General features: G+C 41.2%; 1 protein-coding gene across 2 annotated transcripts in view; it reads left to right on the top strand.

The window, feature by feature from the left end:
* Nucleotides 1-1,218: 1,218 nt before the first annotated feature.
* LOC142469980 (protein FAM240B-like) overlaps nt 1,219-17,625 on the top strand; it is an 81,028-nt gene continuing 64,621 nt past the window's right edge. For both annotated transcript variants that reach the window (XM_075576808.1, XM_075576799.1), the window contains exon 1: nt 1,219-1,654. The gene's annotated coding sequence lies outside the window, so the exon portion shown is untranslated. The remainder of the gene's footprint in view (nt 1,655-17,625) is intronic.

The following is a 17,625-nucleotide window of genomic DNA, read 5'->3' as shown; positions in this document are numbered from 1 at the left end:
TGTGTGTGTGTGTGTGTGTGTGTGTGTGTGTGTGTGTGTGTGTGTGTGTGTGTGTGTGTGTGTGTGTGAAAATTAAATAAATAAAAATGATTATTATTGTGCAACTTTTTTTTATTTTAAAAATATTATTGTAACTCAAACAATCTCTACACACATATATATATATATATATACACACACAAACACACACACACAATACCTTCGCTCACAGCATACACCAAAGAAGCGTGCGTCACGTGCACGCGCGTTCGAACAGGCGCACGCCCACGCCTGCCCGCAACTACTATAAGACAAGCCTAATAATAGGTAGTTGTAGTTGTTTTTCAGTACTGTTAGTACTTGGTCAGTCTGCCGAACAGCAGCATCTCTGTAAAACATTGGGTTAAATAGAGGACAACAACAAAACAGTGCAAACTAAAGCATAAAATAGGCTAAGCTGCCAAGCTACCGCCCAATGGCATAGGGAAAGGAGGGGACACTCTAACGATAAATTAAGTGTCAACAGGTAAAATAAAATGAATGTTAAACTAACCCAACTGCAAATATATATATCAAATAAAAAGATTACTTGTGAGCACATTCATTCTTTGACAGGTCTGCCACAGTGCCTTTCACCATTATCGCCTAGCATATAGCGCTTCCACTGCAGCAAGGGATTCTGGCAAATGACATGCAAATGAGCACACCGTGTCACCCTTTGCCTGATGTTGTATGACTTCTAGTACTACTCCACGTATTTGAATTTCTGCAAAATTGACACGTGTTGAACATCACTTTGATGCTGCTGAGATTGAAATGGAGGCCCACCTTCTTACTTCCATCTGTGAATTCTCTGATGTGTTGCCAGAGGTCTTCTGGACATGTGGCAAAAAATCAGATACTTTTTGAAATTTAACCTATTACGCTTATAAAACATTCCACTGTTGTCCTATCCTTAAGGACTCTTGAATGAAATATGTTGTTACACCAGTCATTAACATAACCAGCTATTTTTTTGTCTATTGCTTTGAACAGAATTTTTGATGTGTGATAATGAAGAATGGACTACCAGATTAGCAGCTCAAAAGATGTCACATGTAATACAATAGCCAACTAGGATCAGACAGCATTCCAGCTTTCATTTTGTTGTAGGATTAGTTGCCAGATATTTAGCACACAATGCAGAATGGAGAGAAGTGATTATCATGTGTTTCAAAGAATACTCCACAGTTTTTGCAAAGTGGAGTCATATGTGTCCTGCACCAGCATGGGAGAATTGTGTGTTCATCGTGCATGCTTGGTATTAATCTGAAGCTATTTAGATTAAAACTGGCTACTGATGACATTTAGTGTAATAGGCTTGATGGAATCAGGGATTAACACTTACTGACATAGAATAAAAAGGAGATCATGCAGGTATTTGCAATGTGACGCCAAGCCCTGCATTCAATACCCCCATTGCTATATAACGTCTAATAAGTGCAGAGGACTGAGTAAACTGGAAAGGGAGAACTGAAAACTGTTTAAAACACCCTGCAAATACTGAAGCCTGCACTCCATATCTAATACTTACTGAAGCCTGCACTCAATATCTAATACTTACTGAAGCCTGCACCTAATACATTTTGGATGTTCAAATGACTTTTTTTTCTCTTGCGTGAAGAAATACGAAAAGGTAAGCACTGCTCTTCTCATATGTACTCTAATTACACCTATTTAATGGTTATGTTTATTAAAATGACACAATGTTACGAGTGATTATTTCTATTTTAATTTTTATTTATTTTTTAAAATAGTGTGCCGTTTGTTACAAAATTAAAAGCAGCAGCAAATTTGTTGCAGTTTAATGTAATTGTATCAGTCTTAATTTTGGTAACAGTTAAAGTATATTGTAATCTGGCAGTGGTATTTCCCAACACGGTTTAAAAAATAAAATGTAAATGGATATGTTGCTAAATGCCAAATTCTTTCATTTTTATAAGGCTACAATCCAGGTTCTTTTAGTGTGGAGTTGTACACGTTTGTGCATTCCTGGTGTTTGTGAAGATTGCTACATTTACTGGGTTGCTTTAATAAAAAAAAGCTAATTACATTGAAGTGCTTAAAGCATATTTCAGTGAACAAAATCAATTATCAGTGAATTCCGTTTTGATTTTATGCAGAGAAAATAAGAAATTCATCAAGAAAATACTGAGTAGCTTGTATTGGATTACTGACATGACTTCTCACCCGACTGTGACTTTGGGTGTTAATGAAACATTAATATGTATATGGGGTGATGTGATATTTAGTGTCAGTATTTCTAAATCAAACATGACTGATCACTTCCAAGTAAAGATACAGATCAATTACTCAAATGCAACATGACTCTCAAATCTGTTTCTAGTCTATTACGGCTTTTTCTACCCATTTTTCAGAAGTATTACTATCTGCATTCTTAAACCAACCAAATTCTTTCATTTTTAGTACACAATTTTACCTAATCCATAATATGGCAATATGTTTTTTCTTTAATAAATATACTCTTTTTTGACAGATTGTGCTATTTTTTCCAATTTTGTTACAGATTTTGATCGGGAGACTTTGAAACATTAGGCTCTATAGTCTCAGTGGCTACAAAATAAGGGACAAAACAGAGTCAAAAGCACAAGATTGATCAAAAAAGAGAGAACAAGTTAAAACTATGTTATTTTTTCTATGATAAATTTGGTGCAGTTTTCTTGTACTTGCATTGCCCCAGTGTTGCAGATGGGAAACCTGGATAAACAAACCACATAGGCCCATATTCCCTAAAGGGTGATAAGTTTTAGCACGTCCACACTCCCTTTCACTAGAATGAGCATTAGGTAGTGCTAAAGCTTAGCACCCTTTAGTGAATATGTGCATTGGAGGTTATGTATCAAAGTCTCTTGGCAAGCAAAACTAGCGCAAAAAGTGATGCAAATATAGCACTTAATTGTTGAAGTAATAGAATTTGTAATACTAATTTGATAGCCGGGAAACTTTGATACAAATCCCCTGGTGTCTACTCTATGTTGCACCCCTCTGTAATATATTCAACTGAAGATAATTCTTTGACATGATCTCCAGCAAAAAGATTTAAATCAAATGAGAAACATGACACCATTGTCACGGGAGACCAGGCCATTTACATCTTTTTATCCGGATCATACATTGAGCAAAACAAGATAATGAAATAAATTGTAGTTTATTCACTTAAAATAGGCAACCACACAATGATATACAAAATAAAGGCAAAAAGACACATTTACTTGGGAACTGGGATAAGAATTAGGTTGTTAGGTTAACAACCTAACTTTCCTAGGTGCAGGGAATCCTTAATTAAGGATTTCCCCCTGATACCAGTTGCAAAAACAGGATAGAAAATGCCAGGCAGCTGAAGCCGCTGGAAACTTAGAATCTGGAGAATCTTTAAACTTTGGAGAACTGAAAATCTGAATTGAGCAGTGGTTTATAATACCTCTGGTGTTTTCATTCCCAAATTACTATGGCCCAATTAAAAAGCTTGAGAGATTTCTCAGCAGCCAATCAGAGCAGGGCTCACCTGGCTGATGATATCAGAGAAAGGGGGATGGCTATCTGGCGGGAAGGCTCAGCAGAGTCTGACAGAACCCATATGGCTGTTGGGACCTTTTCCTCTGCCCCTCCTTGCTACCAAATTGTCTTGACCTCCATATCCTGGATTCCCTTTAAGACCAGAAAGCGGGTAGACATCATGTCTTCTATGCAAATGGTTTAGTCTGACTGAATGGAATTTTATACATACAGTATAACACCCTCTGAACCATACTTTAATAAAGTATAAACCTATGGCAACCTTATATACTTGTGGGAAATTAGTTGGGGATATCTGGGCTCAAAACCCAGGAGTCTGGGGGACGGTGCAGCACCAATCTGATTCACCCCTCGAACCCACAAATAGTGCTTGCACACCGTGGAGAATCAGGGGACCACCAGTAGCTGGGCCCCCTGAACTCCTGCAAACAAAAACAATACATTTTCACCTAATATCCCATCTAAAACTTACACTCCCAAAGTCTGGATTTCTACGGCACAGGGAACCCCAAATGCCCCTAAACAGGTCAGGTTTTGTATACTTTACAGGGAACTTCCATAACCCATAAACCCAATACAGGTTCTGGGACACCTTGGCATTAACTGGTGTACCCATATGTTACCTAGGGATCCCCACAGCTACAGGAACACTTTTCATCCCTGTGCCTTATTTTACTGTGCACAAAGCATACATGTACTTAACACACTTTTTTAATAAAATATACATTTTAACAATCCTAAGTCCTTCTGGTATGGAAAATAGAATAAAAAGCTGCACTCCACTTTTCACAGCCATATCCCCCACACACTGTTGCATAGTATGGATTCTAAGAACCCCCTCACAACCTTAGATGATTGGAGTACCTCAGAACCCCAATACCGGTTCTGGGTGACCTGGGCATTTACTAGGGCATTAACCTAGGGACCCCTTTACTGTTTCAGGGACACCTCACATCCCTATGTCCCTTTTACCTTTCAGGTCTGTGCTGAAGCAGGGTACCCCTAGTGGTAAGTCGCAAAAGCATTTTCAAGGGAAGATATTGCCAGGACGATGTGCCTACATGTATACAGGAATCAGACCGGATTCCTCAATAAATTTTTAGGGGAACCAGCAACTCTGGGCCCTGGCTAGATAGACACAATCTGACAACACTTCTCCTCAAAACCTCCCTTGAAACTCATACCACAGCAATCTCTGCTTGCTGGCTCTCATCGAAAGGTAAAAACACATAAAATACTTTATAACCGTAAAATTACAGGCAATACATATACAAGACTGGGTCCAAGAGCTGACTCTTCTTGAACCCTTAATACAGACCAAGGGTAACCAAACAGGCTTAACTCTAGAGGCCATGCTTTCTGAATCCAATATGGTGACATTATGTTTAACATGCAACCAGTAAACCTTGCCTTGTGCAATAGAACACTTCATCAGCCCACTGCCCATTCTTCTAGGTATGTACAAGGAAGCAATGGTAATTGCTTCCTTTAAGATTATGCCTCTTTCAATGTTGTTGAATATACAGCAGGGATTGCATGTTTATGATCACTTTCTTTTCTATATTTCTCCTGCTGTCAATTTTTGCATATTAAAAAAAAAATCAATGAGAATTTCTTGTTGATATATATACGGACATATTGAAGAAATCTACACATCCGTACATGGAAAAACACTTTATGAACTATCTTTATTTTATTAAACAGGCTTTAAACAGGTTTTAGAGTCACATATGGTAGGTAATGAGGTGACCTTTAATGAATTAATGGCGAAAATGCTCAACACACCTTTATATTTGCACTCCACTGCTATAAATTTCAACGTAAAATGGTAGTGTTCATTTAATTAAATCCTGTCGGTGTTTGCTGTGATAAGATGTGGGTCCTCCTGCTGTTGAAGTATTTATTAACTGGTTTGAGAGTATGATCCAGTGTCAGTAAGTGTCAAGGGATAGCAGGTTATTTACACCTTTTTACCAGGATAATTCATTGAGTAAAACAAGGTAGAGAAATAAATGGTAGTTTATTCGGCTTAAATCTGCATACACACAGTGGAACACAAAATACAGATGAAAAGACACACTTATTGGGGGTCTGGGGTCGAAAACTAGACATTCCTAGGTGCAGGGCACTCTATTGGGAGATTTTTACCCTGACCGAGATCTTCTGGAACTCAAATTGGCATGAAATACCAGACACCACTGCTACGTTCTTGTCCACAGAACTTGGTCCCTCCTGACCGCGAGTCAGCCTGAATCTCCTGGAACTCAAATCGGTATGAAATTCCAGCCGCGAACGTTATGTTAGTTTCTCAGAACTTGGACGCAAAAGTCGGCACTTAGTCTCTGGCAGGCAGACTTTTCCGGCTTTAAAACAAAGCCGGTTGCCTTGCTATTTCGAACAAAGCAACTTTGAAAAGCCCGTCCACGCTCTTTCAGCTCTGACTCAAGGGGGACACACAATCTGATTGGCTCATGGCTTCTTATAGCTTTCCCTGTTCTACCTGAAACATAGAGGCAAAACCAAACAACCAATCAGTGCGTGGGAACTTTCTCAAGCAGCCAATCAGATCCAAGCTGGTTAGAAAAGCCGGGTCAGCGGGAAATTTGAAAAAGCCAAGGGACATGTGCAAGCCTGCCACATCTCCCAACAGCTATCTCAATGCCACCCGCTGGGCAGGCGCCCCTGGGTCTGGCAGAACAAGTGGCCTCCCGGTGGACTGCCATTGATCTCAGGACACAGTACTGTGCCTTTCCCCGCTAACCAAATGCCGTTCACACCTCTGGGCATCCTCTGGCTGCTTTGAACTGCGATGTCCAGCAGACATACCCTGCTGCCGGTCGCGCCCGGGCCCGGCTCTCAGCTGCCTGTAAGCTTATTCCTCTCTGTATCCCAGGCCGCCGAGCTTCCACTGCCGGCGCACAACGGGGCTCTCTGATGTCAGCGTGCCGGAAGTAAGCTTTGCCCAGCTTCCGGAGCACCGTGCTCTGACATCAGAGAGCCCCATCACGCGCCAGCAGTGGAAGCTCGGTGGCCTGGGATACAGAGAGGAAGAGGCTTACAGGCATCTGAGAGCTGGGGGCCCGGCTGCGACTGGCAGCAGGGCCTGGTCAGAGGTCGGGGGAAATTTGCAGGGCCGGCCGGGCCACCCCAGCCAGCGGACCCCACAGACACCAGGCCTGGCCTAACCCAAGGTCAGTCTGTATTTTTATATGTATTGCGAGGCTTGGGGTATTTTTATATGTATTGAGGTGCTTGTGGGTATTTTTATATGTCTTGGGGGGCTTGGGGGTATTTTTATATGTATTGGGGGCTTGGGGGTATTTTTATATGTATTGGGGGCTTGAGGGTATTTTTATATGTATTGGGGGGCTTGGGGGTATTTTTAAATGTATTGGTGGGCTTGGAAATATTTTTATATGTATTGGAGGGTTTGGGGGTATTTTTATATGTATTTGGGGGGCTTTGGGGTATTTTTATATGTATTGGGGGGCTTGGAGGTATTTTTATATGTATTGGGGGGCTTGGGGTTTTTTTTGTATATATTGAGGGGCTTGGGGGTATTTTTATATGTATTGAGGGGTTTGGAGGTATGGGTTGCGGTATTTTTTATATGTATTGGGGAGAGTTGGTTTTATTTTAATGGATGGTTCTCTTTTTTAGATGTATTCAGGTCTTTTGCAAATGTACTGGGGTCTTTTAAAAATGCATTGGGGTCTTTTTATAAATGCAATGGGCCTTCTTTAAATGCATTGGGGTCTCTTTTTAGAAGCATTGGGGTCTTTTTTATATGTTTTTGGGTGGGTTTTATATGTATTCCTTTTTTTATATGTATATGTGTGAATATGTAGCCCCCAGAACCATATTTAAACCCCCCAGTCCCATATTTAACCCCCCAGGCCCATATTTACTCCCCCAGTCCATATCCCCCCCCCCCAGTCCATACAGTATTTACCCCCCCCCCCCCCTGGCCCATACTGAATCCCCCCAGGCCTTTTGTCACATAGGATGTAGCATTGGGTGTCTTTGTCTTTTGTTAAAAATATAAAAATAACCAGATTGCATCGTAATGTTTTTTTTCCGTATTAACAATAACAAGAAAACAGTTAAGTAAAAGTTGCACGCGGATCTCTTTTTTTTCCATGGTAGGTGCGCTATGGGTTGGGGGGGAGGAGGTATCTGCTCCTTTCATTTGTCCTTGACCCCATGATTTCTGTTGGCGGGGCTGCCTATGGGTTTGCACAGGCTGCCTGTTTGGACATTGTTTCCGAATGTAAAAACATATTACAATACACTTTAATAAACTCTGTCTAGGGGAACCCCTCTAGCTATGTGTGACCTTAGGTGAAGATCTTGGGGTTCAAAACTAGGAGTCTGGGATACACTGTATGGCCCCAGTGCAACTCACCCCGGGTACCCGAAAATAGTGCGAGTAAGCCAGGGAGAATTATACGCCACCGGTAACTCTGTCCCCAGACCTCCTGCAATCACTAATATACTAATACTATACTAATATACTGTTCGTGGGTTACCTTGGCATTAGCTGGGGTACCCCCCTTAACCTAGGGATTCATAGTGATCCCTTTGCCTCATTCTCCTTTCCGAGTTATGCTGAAGCAGGGCAGCCTAGTGGTGAGTCGCGGTTACGTTTTCAAGGGGAAGTATTGCCGGGACAATGTGCCTACATGTATCCACGAATCAAGCATGACTCCTGGACACATTTATTGGGAAACTGTTAACACTGGACTCCAACATCCTAGGCACATTCGGAAAACAGTTCATCCGCAAAACCCCCCTTGAAACTCATACACTAACAATCCCTGCTTGATGGCGTGCCCAGAAAGGAAAAAACCCCAAAAAAGGTTTTTTATTACACAAAGTAAAATGCAATAATATAATGTTACTGGGCCCAAGAGCTAACTCTCTGGGACCCTTATACAGGGAGCAGGGGTAACCAGGTGGGCTTGACCTTTATTATGCAGCCTGGTCCCCCCCTCCCATCACAGTCAGTAGTGTGATGTTTATTACTATTAGTGTACACAAGCCCTTCAGTTATCACCTTTGACTAAAGATACACTGTTGATAAAAATGTATTTATACATATCAAACCCCAGTATGCCACAAATAGTAACAACCATCTTATTTTTCCTTTACTCTATAATCAGTGTGTGTACTTGGACTTTAGGGACCAATTACTGTATACCTGAGTAAGTATTAGGTTAAGAATACTGGCATTTGAAACATACTACTATTACATGGTTGGTAACTTAACACAAGGTTAGTGCTGCACCCTGATATAAAGAGGAATACAGTCTTCGGTTGGAACAAAAGTCTGTATATCCCACGGCACACAACAAGAATAAAAAATAAATATCTAAATTAATTATTAGTTCACTTGGGTGCCAGAAATTACAAAGTGAATACGCCTTCGAACCCCCCATAAACAGTATTATTGTCCTTTAGAAAAGGAATTAGCACTAAAATAGTTAGCAAAAAAAAATTCCCATAACAATAATCAACAGTAATCACAAAAGATAAAAAGAAGTCAAAATAGAGCAAAAATACGGTATAAAGGTCAATAACATACAAAATAAGATCAAATCACAAGAGTAGAAAAGAAGGCTCTATGCATACAGTATTAGAAAGAGTTATCACTAGTTTAATTAAAGGGGCAGATAAAGGAGGAGCAATTGTTGTGATGTGTAAAACTTATTGATATCAAGAATTAATGATAAAATGATATAATAGTAAACATTATCTAGTATTAGATTGAGGTCTCACAATAAGTATTAAAAAGCAAATTGAACAAATACCTAAACAAGCTCTTTACAAAATATCGAGAAACATCAAAGGTTCCTATATATTAATTATTCTATTACTTCAATTTTCTACCATTCTACCAAAAATTCATAAAAACCATGTAGGCCCCTTGTAGACCTATAGTCACTGGGACTGAATTGATCTTTCAGACTCTTTCTATATACATAAGCCAATTTTTAGAACCCCATGTGAAAAATACCCCTTCATACCTTTAACACACCACATATTTTTTAGTTAAACTGAATGCTGTTGATTTAAATTAGACTGAGATTGTGTTGTGTACATTGGATAGAGCTTGTATAAAGCCATCCTCAGGGCAGTACAGAAATACCTGACACAAATAGAGCTTGATTTAGCACTAAGGGTTTTTATTTGATTTATTTTAGGGATATTATTTTGACCCTTCCTGAACTAGTTCCCCAAGGTTCATATTACCAACAAAAACTGGGTAAAGCAATAGGGGCGAAAATGGCCCTCCATGGTAATATTTTTATGTTTGCCTATGAGAGCCATTATGTATACACACATCTCTACTTTGTGGCTGATCTAAATGTCATCTATGTTGATATATGGTTCACCTCTCATAAAGATTTTAGAACGTGCAGTATTTAGATTTTAAAAAGCTGACGGCAGATTTATTTTGTGCACCAACTGACAATAATATATAGCCTTTTACTAGCAAACAGTTTCCATCAGCCCAATTTGATAAAATGTTTACCTCAATTAATGAGAGCTAAAAGAATCATCAGTGAACCAGTGACCATTCGGGTGCATGAGCAGAAGATTATACAAAATGTAAACAACACGGTTCCACAGATACAATATTAGGGAAAGCATTGTTAATGTTAATAGGACATTAAAAAATAAAAACACAATTTACAATATCCTTTTGTTCAGGAATATTAAACTAAATCCAGACAAAAACACAGAACTGTTTTAAAACACTGGCTCATTATTCAGTAGTATTCAACATTTGATCATCTCTGCAGAGAAAATCTTTTTTTCTTTATAACAAACACACAACTTGAAAGACACTAGTAAAATAAAAGAAAGCTGTACAAACCTTTTTGACTCCCACTCCCTGTAAAGAAACATTTCTGTGCTGGAATTGTACTCACTGTAGGACGATACATTTTTACCACCCACACCAAGTGAGGAAATACTATATTAAAAATGTTTGTATCCGTACATGCCTGAGTACATGCATAATTTATCTTTTGAAATATCTGTGGGGATTACAATTTCTTGGTAAAACAACCAAGATGATCAAAGCAAGACCAGTATAGGAAACCCATATAGTGACAAGCCAGTTGCGAGACACTTCATTCCATGACACAACCACAGAACCAAGTAATAGACCACATTGTACAACTGCATAGAGGTGGGGATGGAGAAGAAGAAAGAGGACATATCTTCTCAATACAGTAACCCTGCATGGTCTAAATTAGCAGATGGAGTTTGATTGGGCTCTGTAAATAGGTTCAACCCCTTGTTTTTAATTAGCAACTTGGAGCTGAAGAAGGAAACCAGGTGAGGACAGGGATGGGACAGAGGCTTCACTGTCCACTTCTTCTCTTTGCTGTAGGAAACCTACATACAGGAAGAGAGTGTAATATACATACATCTGTAACACCCCTTCCCTACCCCTAAGGGAAACTTCAGGCGTTTTATGTTACGGTGCTACCTGTTGGCTTACAGGGGCTAAGCCTCCGCTAGTGGGGAGTGTAAGGCTGCACTTATAGTGCCTTGCGACGGCGACGCGACGAAACAAATACATTGACTCCATTGACTCTGATTTAAACAGATACATTGACCATATTTAACCCCCCCAGACCCATATTTACTCCCCCAAGGCCCATATTTAACACCACAGGCCCATATATAACCACCCCAGGCCCATATTTAACCCCTTTTCAAGCACATATAGTGACAGTGATGGAGCGACCAAAAATTTTGAAGCTGGGTAAATTTGATTTTTTAGAGACAGTCGCCACATGTAACTGTCTCTAAACCAATCAAATTGCGCGGCCCGCCCCCTTAGTGACGTCAATGGCCTTGTCGCCAGCGACGTCGCTAAAAATCAAATTACAACTTTCGATGACGGCGACGGGTGGCGTCATCGGTCGCGTCGCCGTCGCCAGCACTATAAGCGTGGCCTAAGAGGTGTGCAGAGATTTATTTAATGGAGACCGATTAGGTTGAAATGAAATCCCGGCTTTATTGTGCCTGTTCCTTTAACAAGGCAAAACATTAAAAATAAACAAAATAAAGGCCTACTCTGTTTTGGAGAATATCTAAAACTTTACTCCTGGCCTCTCTAACTGGGTGGTAGCTAAGCTGATTACCACCACAAATATATATATATATATATTTATATATATATATATATATATATATATATATATATATATATATATATATATATTGTGACAAACGCCCCTCTTTTGTAGTGCTGACGTCTGTCTGGGTTCTTCCCGACACAGTCTTCTAGGGTTAATTATACAACAAACAGGATCATGCAAAGTATTGTGCTGCTTAACTCAGGCTTCTGCCTGCTTTATTTTCATCCAAGTAAGGTACTGCAGCTTTAACATGTGTAGGTTAGAGGTACTCAGATACTTTCATTCAGCAGTTCACTCATTTCATTGTTACAGTATTTCCCACACTGTTATTTCAAGTAAAAAGAAACCAAATTATATAAACAAAATCCTATCCCTTTCAGGGATCTAACTACACATCAAAATCAGTCTCTCTAACAGCTGCTGGCCAACTAAACTGGTTCCCCAGCTTAAAACAATGCTCTCTCATTTAGGGTCACAAGATACAGCACAGTCTTTTAGCAACAGCAGTAACCATTTGTTTGTCTTATCTGTTTGGGGTGTCCAGGCAAATCCTCTGGTACTGTGATACGTGGAGAGGCCGTCAACCTCGATACTGGATGCAGGAGAGTAGCGACACCCCCAGCCCCCAGGCTCCAAGGAGAGAGAGAGAGAAATGCAAAACCTCTCTGCTCTAAATACCTGTGCATGTGATTAGAAGAGCAGGTGAGGGAGAACTAGAGCCATGGTAATCTGTGGTCTGGATTTCCCATCCAGCTGCCTGAGTTAATGGGAAGCTGTGGAACGGATCATTTGTAACTATTCCTGCACTTTCTGCTCTAAAATGGGGCAGAAAGCTACCTAACATCTTTGGACTATGTCACATATCCCCCTCCCCAGCTCACACCTACTGGGGTGAGCGGCCATGGACCTCACTGGGGTGAGCGTCCTACCTGAAATACTTGAGCTAACTCCTCAGTACAACATTAAGTATTCACATGACACGAATATGAACTTTTTCCACGGCAATTATGGACAATAGGTTTCGTCATAAGAGACTATACTTGGCAAACATATTTTTTTTTTTGTTGCTCTCTATTAGGGAACTATTTTGAAAAATAAATGTCTAGCACACATTCTTGCAACCCAGGATCTGCTAAATATATTCACAAAACCAGACAATTTCTATTACCTCCCTGGGTTTTTCTACTCTAGAATATGAACCTCATTATAAATTTACCAACCGAAAAGGCATTTTTTTTTTTTTTTTTTCTTCCATATTGTAAGCAACCAGTATTTTTTCCTTATACTACAGCCTTGTAATCTTAAGGGCCATCAACCCTGTATATTAATTTGTAGTTTAGCTACATTTTCAACACAGAGAACCAATATAACATTGTAATATTGACAAAATGCTTATTTGCAAAGTTAAGTGTCCGTGACATAGTCCACACGTGTAATAAAAAAAATAAATCGGTCAGTTCCCCCAAACATTTTTTTTATTTTTTTTTTTTTTTTTGACTTCCAGTCTATTGCATCCTTTGACTTTATTTCATAGTCCGCTGCAACCTGCAAATGACTGGACTGTTTCTTTAGCTTCTGATGAGACCCTTGGACCGGATTCTCCTTGGCTCCACAGTGTGGTCCAGATTGGTGAGATATGGAACTATTCAGGCGCCGTGTTAACCTTCGTTGTTTTTTCTTTTCAATCTTTGATTTCCCTTTTGTGGCCATTACCAGGCCTTTGGGTTTTGGAGACCTAGTTGCCTCTGTACAAACGTAGTCCATATTAACCACGTCATCAGGATCTGTCAACAAGTTTGTGTTTTCAGGAACTGCCACCCACTTGGCTAAAACATCTTCTGTGGTGTCCTGGGTGTGTCCACTGGTTTGATAATCTTCTGGACAACGTAAATGAAATTGAGGATCTGGATTTTTGAATCCCAGATCAGGGAGAATATTCTCAGGAGGGTGCCTATCTGTTTCTGGAATAACAGCAGCACAATCAAAGTCAATTCTTTCTCCTTCCTCTTTGTCATCAGTGAGGGCATTGAGTTTACGTTCCCTGGTCTCCTTTTGTGACCGTGTCTCTTTTAGCCTTGGAATCTCTTTCTCCAACTTCATCTTTATAGCAAATCGTAATATTGCAACAGCATTGAAGATACACGTATAGGAACGTACAGCTTGCTTGGTTAGGAGGTAGGATTGATAGCCCGACTGAACCACTTTAGCCGCTTCTCCCATGTCCGTCATTTGTTTCAGAGCGAGGTTTAACTCTGTTTCATTTTCTCTATTCTTGACCTGCAGCTGCAGGTGCTCCTTCTGGGTCTTGTCCAGCTCCAGCTGCAGCCGGGCCCCCTCATTTGCCGTGTGGTCCAGCTGCTTGTAGATATCGGCCATCTCGCTTTCATAGCGCAATGTCAGGCAGACCACCTGACGGACGGAGATCTCCTCTCTCTTGGCGCACTGTATCTCGCGCTCAGCCATCTGCTTCTGCAGCTCTTCAACCTGATCGTGCCAGACCTCCCTCAGGGTCTTCACCGCTTGCTCTGGGTTTGCATCAGCGCCTCCATTTTTTGGAGCTCTGCAGTTTGTGTCGCCTGGATCGCCGCTGATTCTGTATTCTGCAGTGCTTCCTGCATTTCTAACTTGTCCTGGATCAATTGCTTCTCCACTTTTCCTGCTTGGTGAAGCTTCTCATCACCTTCACTGATCTGGTCAGTCAAGGCTGAATTTTTCTGTGTCAGACTTACATTCTCTCTTTTTACAGTCTCTAAATTACTCAGGGCATTCTCATAGGTTTCTTTCAATATTCCCAGCTCTGTGTTCAGACCGTGGCCCTCCAGGAGTGAGTTTTGCACCTCTGTGCTGAGCGTGTGAACCTCTTGCAGAGCCTTCCCGTATTTCTGTTTTAGGATAGCAATTACGGTGTTGGCCTTTTCCAGACTAGTCGTCACCTCTTCCAGCTCACTCCGTAAGAGAGACTCTGTTTTCTTCAAAGCCTCGTACTCCTGTAAAGCTGGAAGTATACACCTCTGTAATTCGGCGTTCGATTCTCGCTCTTTCATCAATCCCTGCCGCAGGACTTCATAATCATGGCGGGCAGCTTGGAGTGCAGAAACCAAAGCCTCTTTATCCTGGTTCAAGGATTCAGCTTCCCTTTGCTCCTCCTTTTCCTTTGCCACTGTTCCCGTGACAATTCTGCTGGTCACTCCGGTATGCAGCACATCTCGGCGCCTTTCTGACGCATGTGCTGACAGCGCAGGTTCAAGTGGCTCGGTCACTTCCCCTGTGACTTGAGGAACCGTTTTCTTTTTCTTCTTCTTTCTTTTTGCTTTATTAGCTCCAGAGATATCAGTGGTACTGGGCACACACTCACTGGTATCAGCTTCCACATCTTGCTTGCACTCACAGGGCATTGCTTGCTTTTGCAGCTGTTTGTCTTTGAAAATTTTGGGACACACATCTTCCATGTGACCTACTTCATGACAGGCCCAGCATACTAAATTCATCTGTGGGTACGGCTCTCCTCCAGGGGCCACATACGAGTCGTCGTCATCATCATCGTATGGCCTGAAGGGACACTGTTTTTCAAGATTACGTGCATTGCAAAACAAACATTCCATGTCGGCCATTTTATAAACCCGGCAGAGACAATTTGCTAGCTGTAATTTCACTCACTTCAGCAACTTACATACAGCACTTGCTAGCTGCAAATTCACTCACTTCAGCAAAAAGGCATTAGCTTTACAAACAGCACTTGCTAGATGCAAAAAATTTTTTTTTTTCTTCAGCAAAACATTTTGGTTTTCTGTTTGGGTTCAGGGTGCTATTGCATCCACACTTCGCACATTCTCTGTGTATGCTAGAAGCACAACTGATATACACATTGGGACAGACTTCACTCATAGCATCTGTACTTTAGTTCAGCTCGGCGGCCATTTTAAACCCCCGCATTTATTTGCAAACCCACAGACTTTTTAGTGTCGACCCGCATTCTCCACCATATGTGACAAATGCCCCTCTTTTGTAGTGCTGACGTCTGTCTGGGTTCTTCCCGACACAGTCTTCTAGGGTTAATTATACAACAAACAGGATCATGCAAAGTATTGTGCTGCTTAACTCAGGCTTCTGCCTGCTTTATTTTCATCCAAGTAAGGTACTGCAGCTTTAACATGTGTAGGTTAGAGGTACTCAGATACTTTCATTCAGCAGTTCACTCATTTCATTGTTACAGTATTTCCCACACTGTTATTTCAAGTAAAAAGAAACCAAATTATATAAACAAAATCCTATCCCTTTCAGGGATCTAACTACACATCAAAATCAGTCTCTCTAACAGCTGCTGGCCAACTAAACTGGTTCCCCAGCTTAAAACAATGCTCTCTCATTTAGGGTCACAAGATACAGCACAGTCTTTTAGCAACAGCAGTAACCATTTGTTTGTCTTATCTGTTTGGGGTGTCCAGGCAAATCCTCTGGTACTGTGATACGTGGAGAGGCCGTCAACCTCGATACTGGATGCAGGAGAGTAGCGACACCCCCAGCCCCCAGGCTCCAAGGAGAGAGAGAGAGAAATGCAAAACCTCTCTGCTCTAAATACCTGTGCATGTGATTAGAAGAGCAGGTGAGGGAGAACTAGAGCCATGGTAATCTGTGGTCTGGATTTCCCATCCAGCTGCCTGAGTTAATGGGAAGCTGTGGAACGGATCATTTGTAACTATTCCTGCACTTTCTGCTCTAAAATGGGGCAGAAAGCTACCTAACATCTTTGGACTATGTCACAATATATATATATATATAAACAACATTACCATTCTCTCGTCCGGTAAAGAAAGACTGCACTCGGTTCAGTAATCATGAAAAACTGTATTGGGCATCTGAATAAAAAAGATAAGTCACCCAATCCGACGTTTCGGTCCTGGAATAGGACCTTTCTCAAGGGGGTGCCTATTCCAGGACCGAAACGTCGGATTGGGTGATTTATCTGGTCTATTCAGATGCCCAATACAGTTTTTCATGATTACTGAACCGAGTGCAGTCTTTCTTTACCGGACGAGAGAATGGTAATGTTGTTTTTCTATTATTTGAGACTAGCACCTGTCTATATGAACCAGTACATTGAGTGCAAGCTGTGATGTTTGTTTTTATATATATATATATATATATATATATATATATATATATATATATATATATAGTTGTAGCTGTAGGGGAAGGCCTCTCTGCTCTCCTGGTTGTGTGCTATGGAAATATCCGTGTCCAGGTATAGAGAGGTCTTGTCCCCTTGTCTTGCTGTCAGCATACAGTCCTTCTGTGTGCATCAAGACATCATCTTTTCCTCAGGTCAGCCCATTTGTGGGCTAAGGAAAATCTCTGCAGTCTTCCCTCTCCTTATGTCAGCCGAAATGTGAGCTAAGGAATCTCTCTCCTCTGTCTCACATGAGGCTTTGTAAAGAGCTCTCATTAGTTCAGGTTGGAGACTAGTTAATTGACTGGCTGCAATAAACTATCTCTCTGCTGGATTCTCAGAACTCTGAGGCTGCTTTATTTAGACAGGGATAGTCCCTGTTACATACCTCCTCTCTTTGTGGGAAGCCCTGGCTTGACACGGCTAAAGCCCATCCTTCCATTCTCACTCGAGATATCTCTGCGGTTTCGAATGAGAGTGGATGGAGGAAGAGAACCCTTAGTCCCACTGGGATTGGAGCCCTTTCTCCAGGTCAGTAATTTCTCCTCAAGAAGGTGCTTGAGCACACCACTCTACAGTCACTCATGGAGGACTTTTCCAAAGCAGTCTTTCTTCTTACCACTTGGTCACGTCTTTTGCCCTGCGTTGGGCGATACTTTCTTCCCTGAGATTAGGGTGACCACCTGTATCGGGTTCCGTAGCCATATTTATGGGTGGTTCCAGCTTGGCGGAGTTTTTATCCAT

The sequence above is a fragment of the Ascaphus truei genome, chromosome 1 (genome assembly GCF_040206685.1).
Source record: "Ascaphus truei isolate aAscTru1 chromosome 1, aAscTru1.hap1, whole genome shotgun sequence".
Lineage (NCBI taxonomy): Eukaryota > Metazoa > Chordata > Amphibia > Anura > Ascaphidae > Ascaphus > Ascaphus truei.
Note: the sequence above shows the minus strand (reverse complement) of the source record. Positions and strands in the feature narration are given on the sequence as shown.